This window comes from Pseudophryne corroboree, chromosome 8 (assembly GCF_028390025.1).
Source record: "Pseudophryne corroboree isolate aPseCor3 chromosome 8, aPseCor3.hap2, whole genome shotgun sequence".
In the NCBI taxonomy this organism is placed as follows: Eukaryota; Metazoa; Chordata; class Amphibia; order Anura; family Myobatrachidae; genus Pseudophryne; species Pseudophryne corroboree.
In genome coordinates, this window is record NC_086451.1 from 462,386,485 (window position 1) to 462,400,031 (window position 13,547).

Here is a 13,547-nt window from a genome sequence, read left to right on the forward strand (position 1 = left end):
TCTTTTTGGGAACTTTTCCATACTTTACGATCCACATGGACTACGATTGGAACGGTAAAGTGTGCCAAGCGAAGCGAAGGCACCATGCCCGAAGCTCGCGAGCCATGCGAGGGGACGCAGTGCACTAATTGGGGTTCCCAGTCACTTTACGCAAAAAACGACACCAAAAAAAGTAAAAAAACTCACGTCGACCTTTTCATATGTCGACCTTTCACGTGTCGACCATTTTCATGTGTCGACCATGTGTCCATGTCGACCATGTCAATGTCGACCAATAGTGGTCGACCTAATGACTGTCGACCATAACATGGTCGACCATTCATACCGATACCATATAGTATAGCATTAATTACCAGTGCTATAGAGTACATGCACAGTATATACCCTCTGGAAAACAAGCTCCTATTTACTGTACACAGACTTCGTGGGAGAAATATAATTTCCTCGGTGGGCTGTGTTCCATTCCTCGGAATGACAGACTTAGGCAGTGTCACAATTGTCTCCCACTGCTCCCAGTAATAGCTGCACGCCTTTCTTCTGTGGTCCTACTTACGTCTGGAGAACCAGCCAGTGCCCATTAATCTTCTGATTCATCACAGCGCAGTCTGAAACCTGTGTTTGGCACGGTGGGAGAGAGCACCTGAGCGCAGCCAATGCATTACTGTCACACAATGAGACCACCGGGTCACCAGCACCGAGATCAGAGGGGACGGACTCTGCATCTTCTCTTACTCTTTGTATCGCAAAACTTTTCACTTACTGAACTTGCCGGTGGTGTATATAAGTATATACAGTAAGTATAATGTCCCCGCTTTCTACTCTTCTGCTCTAAAAGATTGCGGGTCTGGCACTGACTGGGACAGGGAGCACAAATCAGCAGTGACCACATACAAGGACGGATGCAGACATTTGGCTAAAGTTACACCAAGTAGCCCCACGAGCATCCTATTTGCTCACAATGTGATTTACAACTAGGAGAGGCAAAACTACATTGCCAGCGTAGGTTAGCAAACAAAAAAAAGCACACTAAGGGGCAAAACCATGTGCACTGCAGGTGGGGCAGATGTAACATGTGCAGAGAGAGTTAGATTTGGGTGGGTTATATTGTTTCTGTGCAGGGTAAATACTGGCTGCTTTATTTTTACACTGCAATTTAGATTTCAGTTTGCAAACACCCCACCCAAATCTAACTCTCTCTGCACATGTTATATCTGCCTCCCCTGCAGTGCACATGGTTTTGTACATTAGTGTGCTTTTTTGGTTTGCTAACAAACCTGAATAAGGCCCCATGTTCATTGGGGATTGCGATACTTGTACAACTATGTGCGACCGAGTCTCAAATCTGTGTAAAAAGGGTGCAGATACAATTGTCCATGGATATACCTCCCACCTCGATCCATTCTGCCTCATCTGCGACTTAGTGCTTGTGTCGTACTGATCTCTGTGTGACTATAGGCGGAGCCTAGCGCCTCTGATTCTCTGTAAGCGGCTTCGTCTGAGAAGCGACTGGGACGCAAAATGTGGAAAATTATTTATTTATTAGCATTTTCTTATATAGCGCAGCATATTCCATTGCGCTTTACAATTAGAACAACAGTAAAAGAACAAAACTGGGTAAAAACAGACAGACATAGAGGTAGGAGGCCCTGCTCGCAAGCTTACACTCTATAGGGAAATAGGCATAGATACACACGGATAGATGCTACCTATTGCATAATGGCCCACCAGATTGCTAGGTTCTTAATGGGTTGTATGATCACCTAGCTATGTTGGCCAAGTGTCAGGAGGGTGTGAGAGTAAAGACAGACAAGGTATGTGATGTTATGTGGACTGTACAGAGAGGATGTAATTAGATAGGGAAGCACTGAAGGTTATGTGGGTGGCTCTGGAATTTGATAGGCTTGTCTGAAGAGGTGAGTTTTCAGGGAACGTTTCAAGGTTTGGAGACTAGAGACGAGTCTTATTGTGCGTGGGAGGGCATTCCACAGAGTGGGTGAAGCCCGGATAAAGTCCTGTAATTTTGAGTGTGAACAAGTAATGCGTGCGGATGAGAGACACAGATCTTGTGCAGAGCGGAGAGGTCAGGCAGGGAGATATTTTGAGATGAGTGAAGAGATGTATGCCTCCGATTCTCTGTAAGCAGCTTCGTCTGAGAAGCGACTGGGATGCAAAATGTGAAAAATTATTCTCCACGCTACCCGTATTGGAGAAGTCAAGTCACAGCAGGCGTCTCACAACACTCGGCACAAAGACGCTAGGCATAAGTGGACGCTTGCAGGGAAGAGTGAGGTGGAGAGGCAGCAGGAATCATCCCTAGCCCTAACTATACACTTAAAGTGCTGCTAACTGAGATGTTTGGTGCAAAGATTTACCATACAATAATCTATCAAATATACAAAGTAACACATCTCATTATTAGACCTAAAACTGCTCAGCTCATACACCGTCTATGGGTTTTATTACGTAAGACAGGCTTTTGGGGACTATTTATTAATCTGCTGTTGCAGACACTGTGGCTCGTTTCAGATCCTGTCTGGCTGAACTATTTACTGGGATAGGGCCACTGAAGATCCCTCTCTAGAAAATGTGATGATGTAGTGTACTGTAGACAGTCAAGATGGCATAAGATATCAAGGTATCATAATCTCTAATTGCCGCATGGAGCTAGATATATAAGACCACAGCCCCCATCGGAAAAAAAGGGGGCTGGGGATCGGGAGGTCGGCTATGCAGCAAATGAGATGAGACCTCCTGTTCCAGGAGCGTTATAAGCTGTTTATCGGATAACACTTGAGCATCGGCGCTGCATACACGATACCGGGAGAATGGGATTGTATTGGTGTGTAACTAGCTTTGGGGGTCATTCCGAGTTGTTCGCTCGCTAGCAGATTTTAGCAGCATTGCACACGCTAGGCCGCCGCCCTCTGGGAGTGTATCTTAGCTTAGCAGAATTGCGAACGAAAGATTAGCAGAATTGCGAATAGAAAATTCTTAGCAGTTTCTGAGTAGCTCAAGACTTACTCCTACACTGCGATCAGCTCAGGCCGTTTCGTTCCTGGTTTGACGTCACAAACACGCCCTGCGTTCGGACAGCCACTCCCCCGTTTCTCCAGACACTCCCACGTTTTATCCTGGCACGCCTGCGTTTTTCCGCACACTCCCAGAAAACGTCCAGTTTCCGCCCAGAAACACCCACTTCCTATCAATCACACTCCGATCACTTCAACGATGGAAATTCTTCGGTCGGACGTGAGTAAATCTACTAAGTTTTGTGCTAAAATACTAACCGCATGTGCACTGCGTACCATGCGCATGTGCATTTTCACCTTAATCGCTCCGTTGCGAAAATCGTCAACGAGCGAACAACTCGGAATGACCCCCTTTAGCCGAACAAAGGAGATATCTGGTAATTTCAGTTTTTAGTACAGTGCAGAGATGCAAAAGTCGTGCAGGAAATGCTTGCATCTACAAAGTCAGTGGGTTCATAAACCTTGATAAATATCCCTATAGTACTGTATTACATAAGTATAGTATTTAGCCAGTGCCTGATTCTGAGGTAGGAATCAAGCAAAAAAGTGCAAGTAAATTATAAAACCATGATGCACTGCAGGTGGGGCAGATGTGACGTGCAGAGTTGTAGATTTGAGAGGGGTGTGTCATAACTGCATATAAAATTAAAGCTGCCCAGCACTTGTGGGCTACATGCAAAGGCAGCCTGTATTTACCCTGCATGCAAACCTAATAAATGTATTCGCCTCCCTTGCAGTGCAGCACGGTTTGTCCAGGTGCAGTGTTAATTGCTCTTGATTGCTTTACTCCCAACTCAGAGTGCATCTGAGCACTTAACACACATGTGCTGCCTTGTTCATGGACCTCACTAACGTATTGCGTACAGAATAGAGAGGTACAGAGGTGTAAGTAGTTATACTTCCCGTGACAATCCCGTTCGCACAGGCCGTTAATTTCCTCCGGCTGCAGTTTATATAGAAAATTGGAACGCAGAGGTTCATCGTTTCCAGGAATTGTTCAAGTTCTTGTGTAATTAACTATCAAAAGTAATGAATTTTAAATGTTTTAAATTGCATGTTCAATTACTGGTAACTAAAATTATCTTGAGTAAAAAAATAATTTAGTCCTATGGAAAAGCTTCACCGCCTCATTGTGGATGTTGTATTACAGCTCGAGATTAAGGTAAGTTTCGTTCTTAAATTAAATGTCAAATATAATTTGCCGGCGTATCATGAAGACTTGCTGTTTTTTTTTTAACAGGGAAAGCGAAGTTCACTCTATACACAGTGAAATGCTTCCTTGTATATGCCGGGAGCCGTGTACTGTAGCGAGTAGGACGCGCCCAGCTGAACGCAGCCGGGTACAGCTATGGCTGGGGAGTGAGCGCAACTCCTGACAAGATGACGGTGATACGGATGTCGCCAATCTCACGGTTACAGAACTCCTGACAACTCTCCCTAGTTTCCTAGATAGTTGTCCCTACTAATGTCCCAATTTGTAATTTATGACCAGTTACTTTTTTTGCTCTATATTTATATTTTTTGGGACTTTATAAGTTTGGATTAAGTGATGGGAAATATTTAAAAATTAAAACCCCAGGGGACACAGTTTGGTTACAGCATGTGTAACATATTTGTGTTTAGGAGCCAGATAGGCACAGAAAACATCTGGCTACCGAATATACTAATTTCCCTCACTCTTTTCCCCATCAGCTGCCGGGTGCGGGGTGAGGAGAGCATTGCTGCTGATCATGTTTTATTTCTGTTCTCATGTGCAATCTTGGAACACAATACATCTATATACAATGCATGTTGGATGCAGCAGCAGAGTCTAAGTTAACAATTAAATTGATATAATGCATGTTGTACTTTTAATTCATTGACCGCCCATTACGTTCTGTAGAGATCATGGCAACGCAAGTGAGAAAATATACTCTTCCACGTAACAATAAGCACTTACAGTACATAGGTAACAGGTTAAACTGTATCTAACACCCAATAATTGAACATGGATCTGAATAGTTCAGTAGTAATAATATTTTTATTGACGTCAGCTTATTGTACAGATTGCTAAAGCGTCTTTTTCGGCCTTGTAAGTCTTTTATTGTTTCTTCATCCAAATCCGCATTCTATTCCCATCCTACGACCTGATTTTCATCCCCCTGATGTTGCTATTGTGCTCATTAATACATCCCAAGGCTGCAGAGAGAATGAGAATGTTTCCCATTAATGGATGTTGATGTTCAGCTCCTTACCATTCCCCTTATCACTGCATCAGTGGTCCGTTCCGGTATTTGAGGAGCTAAGCGGAACATCTGGGCGCCCTCGCTGAGAATTCCGCTGCCAGCGTAGCACTCTGAGGGGGAGATGTACTAAGCCTGAAAAGTGATAAATTTCACAGTGATAAACTGTCAGCCAATCAGCTCCTAACTACCATGTCACTGGCTGTGTTTGAAAAATGACAGTTAGGAGCCGATTGGCTGGTACTTTATCACCGTGATATTTATCACTTTTCAAGGCTTAGTACATCTGGCCCTGAATGTATTTCAGCCACATCAAAGATGTGGGCAACACAGTAGGACAGTAGTTAGCATTGTGCTGCATCACAGCGATGGGATCATGGGTTCAGTTCTGGACAAGGCCATGTCTGTGTGTAGTTTGTATGTCCGCTATATGTTTGTATTAGTAAAAACAAAAAAAACAGGTATAAGTGTTAGGGCAGATTCGTTTAACCAGGAGGTTGCGTGATATGTGTCGGCACATAGTGCCGGTTATTGCAGTAAGAAAACGTGTGCTTATCTTTTCCTTGGAATACTGGAATAAAACGAAATGAAATACAGTAGACGGTCTGTCGTATCAGTTATCATTGTAATGGGGAAGGGTTTCTCAGTTTTGTATCACTCTGCTAGTACAGGAGTCTTAGTGACAGGCTTGCAGTATCCTAGGTAACAGTACCAGCCTGCTACATGGGCACAAGCTTGTGAAACTTAAGATGTTTTGGAAAAAGTGCTATATAAATGAACTTATTATTTTCCTTATTGTAGCAGTCAGTATGTCATGGTCATGTTGGACGGGGGGGTGTCACAGTGAAACAGAGTTCAGACAGATTTACCAACGTGTCTCCGCTCACATAGCTGGATTAAGGGCCACATGGGAGAAATATTCAAAGGCTGGGCCGTCTTTTCGTATGGGCTCAATGGGCTCTTGCCCAAGGGCCCCAATAGAATAATGGCCCAAGGCTGATAGCTGAGGGTCCCCTCTTTCCGGGGGTACCAGATATTTGAAAATCGGCCCTGGGGAACTGGAGATATCCGACTTGAAAGCAGTGGTCCCCATCCAAGCCTGTTAATTGCTCTTCCCAGCCAGATATTTTGGGTTCTGTCTGACTTTGAGTATTTCTAAGGGTATAAGCCAAAAGCTGAGACTCTCCCCTTTTGGTGGACACTAGCAGCTTGTTTCTACTATGCCCAGAACCAGAGATATCAGCCTTCAAGTAGCTGGTCCCTACTCCAGCTCCATAAGCCTAATATGCAGTTTTATATTTTCGTTGGTGAATTGCTCTGGCTCCTGAACTCTGATCCCCAAGTCCCCAGTACCTCCTGACAGTTGTCCCCAGTACCTCCTGACAGTTGTCCCTAGTACCTCCTGACAGTTGTCCCTAGTACCTCCTGACAGTTGTCCCTAGTACCTCCTGACAGTTGTCCCTAGTACCTCCTGACAGTTGTCCCTAGTACCTCCTGACAGGTGTCTCCAGTGCCTCCTGAAAGGTGTCTCCAGTACCTCCTGAAAGGTGTCCCCAGAACCTTCTGAAAGGTGGGACTCTAGTATTTTATCCCATTCAAAGCTAAGAAATATATTTTCAGGAACTTGAGATATCTGCAGTCAAGCAAGCTGCCCTCCCACCAGAAAATGATAAATATTAAGCCCACTCCACCAGCCACCCCTCCCCTACGTATTAAACACCCCCTACCACCCTGGAAGTCATGTACCAGGGCCCCTTCATTCAGCCCAATGCCCCTCTACAGTTTAGCCTCATCTGTGAAGTAAAGGAGTAATTAGCAGAAATCACTGATTCAGGTCCTACATGCTGAGCAGAAGATAGAACACCCCCTACTGCCCACGGGACATCAAAGCTGCCGCTGATAGCTCCTCCCACTGGTGCATGGGTAGGGGGCCCGGTGCATTGCTGTGCCCAGGGGCCTACACTGCTGTTAAGACGGCTCTGTTCAAAGGCCAATGTGGGCATGCACACCCCCTGTACTAAGTCTCCTGAAGTACATAAAAGAAGGGTTGCATCATTCTGTGAGGAAAATAGATATGATGTATGGCTGAGTAGTTGGCCAGTCGTCAGCATGTTGTCATGATCAAGGAACCATCATGGTGGAACTGGCTGCTGGGACTTCAGTCTCATGCAGAGATTGGCCCAGAACTTTGTCTGCACTATGGAGATTATGTTAATGTAAGTGGCCACCGGCCCCTCTGATCCATCCCTGGTTGCTCTCCGATTTACTAATGAATCTTATCCTCCTTATATACCACTTTACATCATAAACCCATATACTGTATATATATTTGTTTATAATACAATATGCTATTCTCTATTCATTGAATGTTGTATGTCACCTACGCAGGCCTATAGTGCAAACACTACATTTACAATCACAATGGGAAAAAGGCACACTAATTTGCATATATGCAAATTATTGTGTCTCATACCCATTGTGATTGTAAATAATAGTTTGCACTATAGGCCTGCGTAGGTGACATACAACATTCAATGAAAAGTGATTAGCATATTGGAAGTATTCTAAATCGAAAATTAATATATACAGATAGAGAAAATTAGATACAGATAGAGTCACGAGCTACATCACAGGAGGAGGCGCCTAGTGTGTCTTGACGCACCTGCGCCTAGGCACGCCGCCGTGCGCACAAAGATGCTCCCATTCACGCGGCTTATTCGTGCCCAGGAGTACGCCTCGCGAGCGCACTCAGTCGCAGAAAAAAAAAAATCTGAGACTTACTGGGCCGGTAAACTCCGGGGCTCAGGGTCACCTCCCCTCCATCTTTCCACCGTAGAAGTGGATGCTGGGAGGGGAGGTAGTTCTCCCTGCTGCTGCCTCTGGACACACACAGGGGTCACACACTCCCCAGGCTTATCCACAATACAATAAACAATGCATCCCCCTTCTTATACCAATGTTTCAGGTTTATTTCGACCTGTCATCAGGGCACATAAATAGCCCTGATGACGAGTTGAAATAAACCTGGAACGTTGGTATAAGGAAGGTGATGTAATGAGTATTTATGGGAGTGCCACATGAATGGGATTTACATATCTCAAATATCGCCTTATTTCTGAGACGTGCAGTAGTGATGTAATCAGCCATGCTTAGGGAGCAGTGATGTCATGTACAGTATAGGTTGTACAGTATGCAAATGTGTATAGAGGTCCTAATTCATGTTTGTACGCAATGGGCGATAATCACGCAAATTATCGGCAGACTGTGCATGTGCTGCGATTGGAATGCGTATACACTGAGGTGCCGCTGCGATCTCGCTTGCAATGAGGATTCCCAGTGATTGACAGGAAGTGACCAGTTGAAGGTGTTAATGGGGAGTTCATGGGGACTGGTTGGGAAAACGCAGGTGAGTCATGGCTGTTTTTGCGGCGTGTATCTGCTGTTGGCTGCGTGTATGTGCAAAAACATGGCGTCTGAGATGCCACTGCCCTGTCCAATCTCCGTAGCCATAGACCGGCCCTTACCCCTGATGTTCCTTGTTACTGCGTATAGGCTGTGAAGGTGTGCACAACAGCGAATGAGTTTATGATGTCTCCGGATGGCGTCTCTCTTCATTTCTGCGTGGTAGCTCAACTTCCTAACATTAGCAATTCCGTAGCCTAGACAATTGCACTTGCATTTACCTACAAACGTGCATTAGGCCCAGCGCACGCACCTCATACAGACGTGTCCACGTACATCTCGGCTATATCCCGCCATGTATGGCACGGTTTTGTAGCATGCCACGGACTCAGAGATTTGGCCATGCCTTGTGATTTTTCTTAGTTTGCTTCTTTAATATGTTACTTCATACATATTCTATTATGGCTAACAAAAATGTTAAAATCCGTCCACTCGCTACTCGTGAAAAAACAGCTGAGCCGTGTTCTGCATGTTGTGCCAAATTGAGCAAAATAGCAAAGATGTAAGTGGACACATCATACAGGCGCTGTGTTTTGCTTCATACTGTAACTTGTGTATCATAGTTCATCATCTTTCCCCTATTATGATATAAAGATATTAGCAATTACCTCCCGGTTTCCTGACCTGTATAAAAGCACTTACCCTGTGGCCTCATCATTTTATATGGTCTCCGAGACTCATTGGTATTTTCTAATAGCATTATATGTTACAGTGGGGAGTTCACTGGGTCCGAGAGTCCGAGAATGAAAACAATGGTTTGTTACGTCGGCACACCCAGTTATCCAGGGCTCATTCGCGCTAGATTTGTACTCTTCTGAACGTTTCATGCTCCATTCAATGCACGTAGCTTAAATTAAACACAATGAGGTCAACAAAGTGACCTTCAATGACCTTCCAAACGCAAGTGGGAACGCTAGTTAACAACCACTCGTCCAATTAGTCTGTATGTGACCTGCGGTGTCATTGGCATTTCAATGGTGGTTTTAAATGCAGATCAAAGATAGTACAATCGTCATAGTGATGCATGTAGTTTTTACCATAGGTTGACAGCTTGGGAGGAACTGCAAGTTCCAGCATGACTTGCATACACAAATAGTGTGTCCTGGGACTTGTAGTTACAAAACATCTGGGGTCACCAATAAATTCCCACTTTTAGGGTCCCTCAAATCTCACCCATCACTCTTTGGCATATAATACGTCAGTCTAACATACAGTATACTGAAATATAGATACTGTATGAATAGAAATGAAAGTAACACAAAATATTTATGTATCTGATTGTGTCACTGCCGTCCTCATTAGCATAACGGGCAAATTAGCTAAGACGGAACTTCACACAATTCCGCCACATCAGCTGTGTGTGTTATATCTGTTAAATTAATGTTACAGAACATTAAACGAGCGGTTAACCTTAAATCAGTCTATTAATTATATTTCGCTTAATTGTCATTTTTCTTTTTTAACAATTAAATCCGTTTCACTCTACAATTCCAAGTCATCTTCTGCCCTTAGACCCCTCTGTCTGTCTTTCCATTAGTTTTCTTTCTTTTGCTTTACTTCATTAACCTAACGAAGCTGGATTCATTTATTTGATTTAATTAATCGCTAAAGCGCTTAAGGGGTTAAAGTTAATGTAAGTGCATTAGGAAACGCATGGTGAGCATGGATTGCCGGAAGGTACGGAAGGTTTACCGTGTGGGAAAATGGCTCATTCCTCCCCCACTCAGGAAAGAGCCTCCGACCATGCGAGAAGTGCAAATGATTGTAGTTCCGTAATAGTGCACCAGTAAAAATAAGATTTTAAACCTACCGGTAAATCTTTTTCTCCTAGTCCGTAGAGGATGCTGGGGACTTCGTAAGGACCATGGGGTATAGACGGGCTCTGCAGGAGACATGGGCACTCTAAGACTTTAGATGGGTGTGAACTGGCTCCTCCCTCTATGCCCCTCCTCCAGACCTCAGTTAAAGAACTGTGCCCAGAGGAGACGGACAGTACGATGAAAGGATTTTTGTTAATCTAAGGGCGAGATACATACCAGCCCACACCATACATACCGTACAACGGGTGTGGTTCATCAAATCGACAGTATCTAGGTCGACAATGTTTAGGTCGACCACTATAAGTCGACAGTCACTAGGTCGACATGGATGGAAGGTCGACAGGGTTTCTAGGTCGACATGTGCTAGGTCGACAGGTCTAAAGGTCGACATGAGGATTTTTTATTTTTTTTGGTGTTGTTTTCTTCGTAGAGTGACCGGGATCCCAAATTAGTGCACCACGTTCGCTCGCCATGCTTCGGGCATGGTGCCTTCGCTCGGCACAGATTACCGTTCCAATCGTAGTCCACGTGGATCGTTAAGTATGAAAAAATTAAAAAAAAGAAAAAAAAATGTGAAAAACTCATGTCGACCTTTAGACCTGTCGACCTAGCACATGTCGACCTAGAAACCCTGTCGACCTTCCATCCATGTCGACCTAGTGACTGTCGACATATAGTGGTCGACCTAAACATTGTCGACCTAGATACTGTCGATCTTGACACCGGATCCCCCGTACAACATGGTATATAATAATAAACCAGTTAACAGCATGAAGAAAACAGCATCAGCCAGAGACTGATCTCAACTGCAACATAACCCTTATATAAGCAACCACTATATACAAGCCTTGCAGAAACAGTCCGCACTGGGACGGGCGCCCAGCATCCTCTACGGGCTAGGAGAAAAAGATTTACCGGTAGGTTTAAAATCTTAGTTTCTCTTACGTCCTAGAATATGCTGGGGACTCCGTAAGGACCATGGGGATTATACCAAAGCTCCAGACCGGGCGGGAGAGTGCGGATGACTCTGCAGCACCGATTGAGCAAACATGAGGTCCTCATTAGCCAGGGTATCAAACTTGTAGAATTTTGCAAAAGTGTTTGAACCCGACCAAGTAGCTGCTCGGCAAAGCTGTAAAGCCGAGACGCCTCGGGCAGCCGCCCAAGAAGAGCCCACATTCCTAGTGGAACGGGCTTTTACCGAATTAGGTAACGGCAATCCAACCGTAGAATGAGCCTTCTGAATCGTGTTACAGATCCAGCGAGCAATAGTCTGCTTAGAAGCAGGAGCGCCAACCTTGTTGGCCGCATACAGGACAAACAGTGCCTCTGTTTTCCGAACTCGAGGCATCCTGGCTACATAAATTTTTAAGGCCCTGACTACATCAAGGGACTTGGAATCCTCCAAGTCACCTGTAGCCACCGGCACCACAATAGGTTGGTTCATATGAAACGACGAAACCACCTTAGGCAGAAATTGAGGACGAGTCCTCAACTCTGCTCGATCCACATGGAAAATCAGATAGGGGCTCTTGTGAGACAAAGCCGCCAATTCGGACACCCGCCTCGCAGATGCCAAGGCCAGCAACATGACCACTTTCCAAGTGAGAAATTTTAATTCAACCGTTTGAAGAGGTTCAAACCAGTGAGATTTAAGGAACTGTAACACCACGTTAAGGTCCTACGGTGCCACTGGGGGCACAAAAGGAGGCTGGATGTGCAGCACTCCCTTTACAAAAGTCTGGACTTCTGGGAGAGAAGCCAATTCCTTCTGAAACAATATAGATAGGGCCGAAATCTGCACCTTAATGGAGCCTAAACCTGTCTGTAGAAAGTGGAGAAAACGGCCCAGGTGGAAATCTTCCGTAGGAGCATTCTTGGCTTCACACCAAGATACATATTTCCTCCAGATACGGTGATAATGCTTCACCGTCACCTCCTTCCTAGCTTTGATCAGAGTAGGGATGACTTCCCCCGGAATACCTTTCCTAGCTATGATTTGGTGTTCAACCGCCATGCCGTCAAACGTAACCGCGGTAAGTCTGGAACACGCAGGGCCCCTGTTGCAACAGGTCCTCCCTGGGAGGAAGAGGCCACAGATCTTCTGTGAGCATTTCCTGAAGATCTGAATACCAGGCTCTTCGAGGCCAATCTGGAACAATGAGTATTGTCTGCACTCTTTTTCGTCTTATGATTCTCAATATTTTTGAGATGAGTGGAAGTGGAGGGAACACATAGACCGACTGAAGCACCCATGGTGTCACCAGGGCGTCCACCGCTACTGCCTGAGGGTCTCTCGACCTGGAACAATACTTCCGAAGCTTCTTGTTGAGGCGTGACGCCATCATGTCTATTTGAGGAAGTCCCCAACGACTTGTTATGTCTCTAAAAACTTCTTGATGAAGTCCCCACTCCCCAGGATGGAGATCGTGTCTGCTGAGGAAGTCTGCTTCCCAGTTGTCCACTCCCGGAATGAAGACTGCTGACAGAGCGCTTACGTGATTTTCCGCCCAGTGAAGAATCCTGGTGGCTTCCGCCATTGCCACTCTGCTCCTTGTCCCGCCTTGGCGGTTTACATGTGCCACGGCTGTGACATTGTCTGATTGAATCAGAATGGGTAGGTCGCGAAGAAGATTCTCTGCTTGTCATAGGCCGTTGTATATGGCCCTTAATTCCAGCACGTTAATGTGTAGACAAGCCTCCTGGCTTGACCATAGTCCCTGAAAATTTCTTCCTTGTGTGACTGCTCCCCACCCTCGGAGGCTCGCGTCCGTGGTCACTAGAACCCATTCTTGAATGCCGAACCTGCGACCCTCTAGAAGGTGAGTACTCTGAAGCCACCACAGGAGAGTCACCCTGGCCCTGGGGGACAGGCTATGTATTTGTAGATGGGACCCCGACCACTTGTCCAGAAGGTCCCACTGAAACGTCCTCGCATGGAACCTGCCGAAGGGGATGGCCTCGTAGGCTGCCACCATTTTTCCCAATACTCTAGTGCACTGATGAACTGACAC

The 13,547-nt window shown here is 45.4% G+C and overlaps 1 protein-coding gene and 1 long non-coding RNA gene across 3 annotated transcripts in view; one reads left to right on the plus strand and one right to left on the minus strand.

Moving 5' to 3' along the window:
- Window positions 1-13,547, plus strand: part of DIAPH2 (diaphanous related formin 2) — a 1,435,719-nt gene that overhangs the window by 1,337,003 nt on the left and 85,169 nt on the right. The window lies entirely within an intron of this gene.
- The window catches only part of LOC134949640 (uncharacterized), a 243,682-nt gene continuing 235,226 nt past the window's right edge, over window positions 5,092-13,547 (minus strand). The window contains exon 3 of the long non-coding RNA XR_010183183.1: window positions 5,092-5,207. This is a non-coding gene — a long non-coding RNA (uncharacterized LOC134949640). The remainder of the gene's footprint in view (window positions 5,208-13,547) is intronic.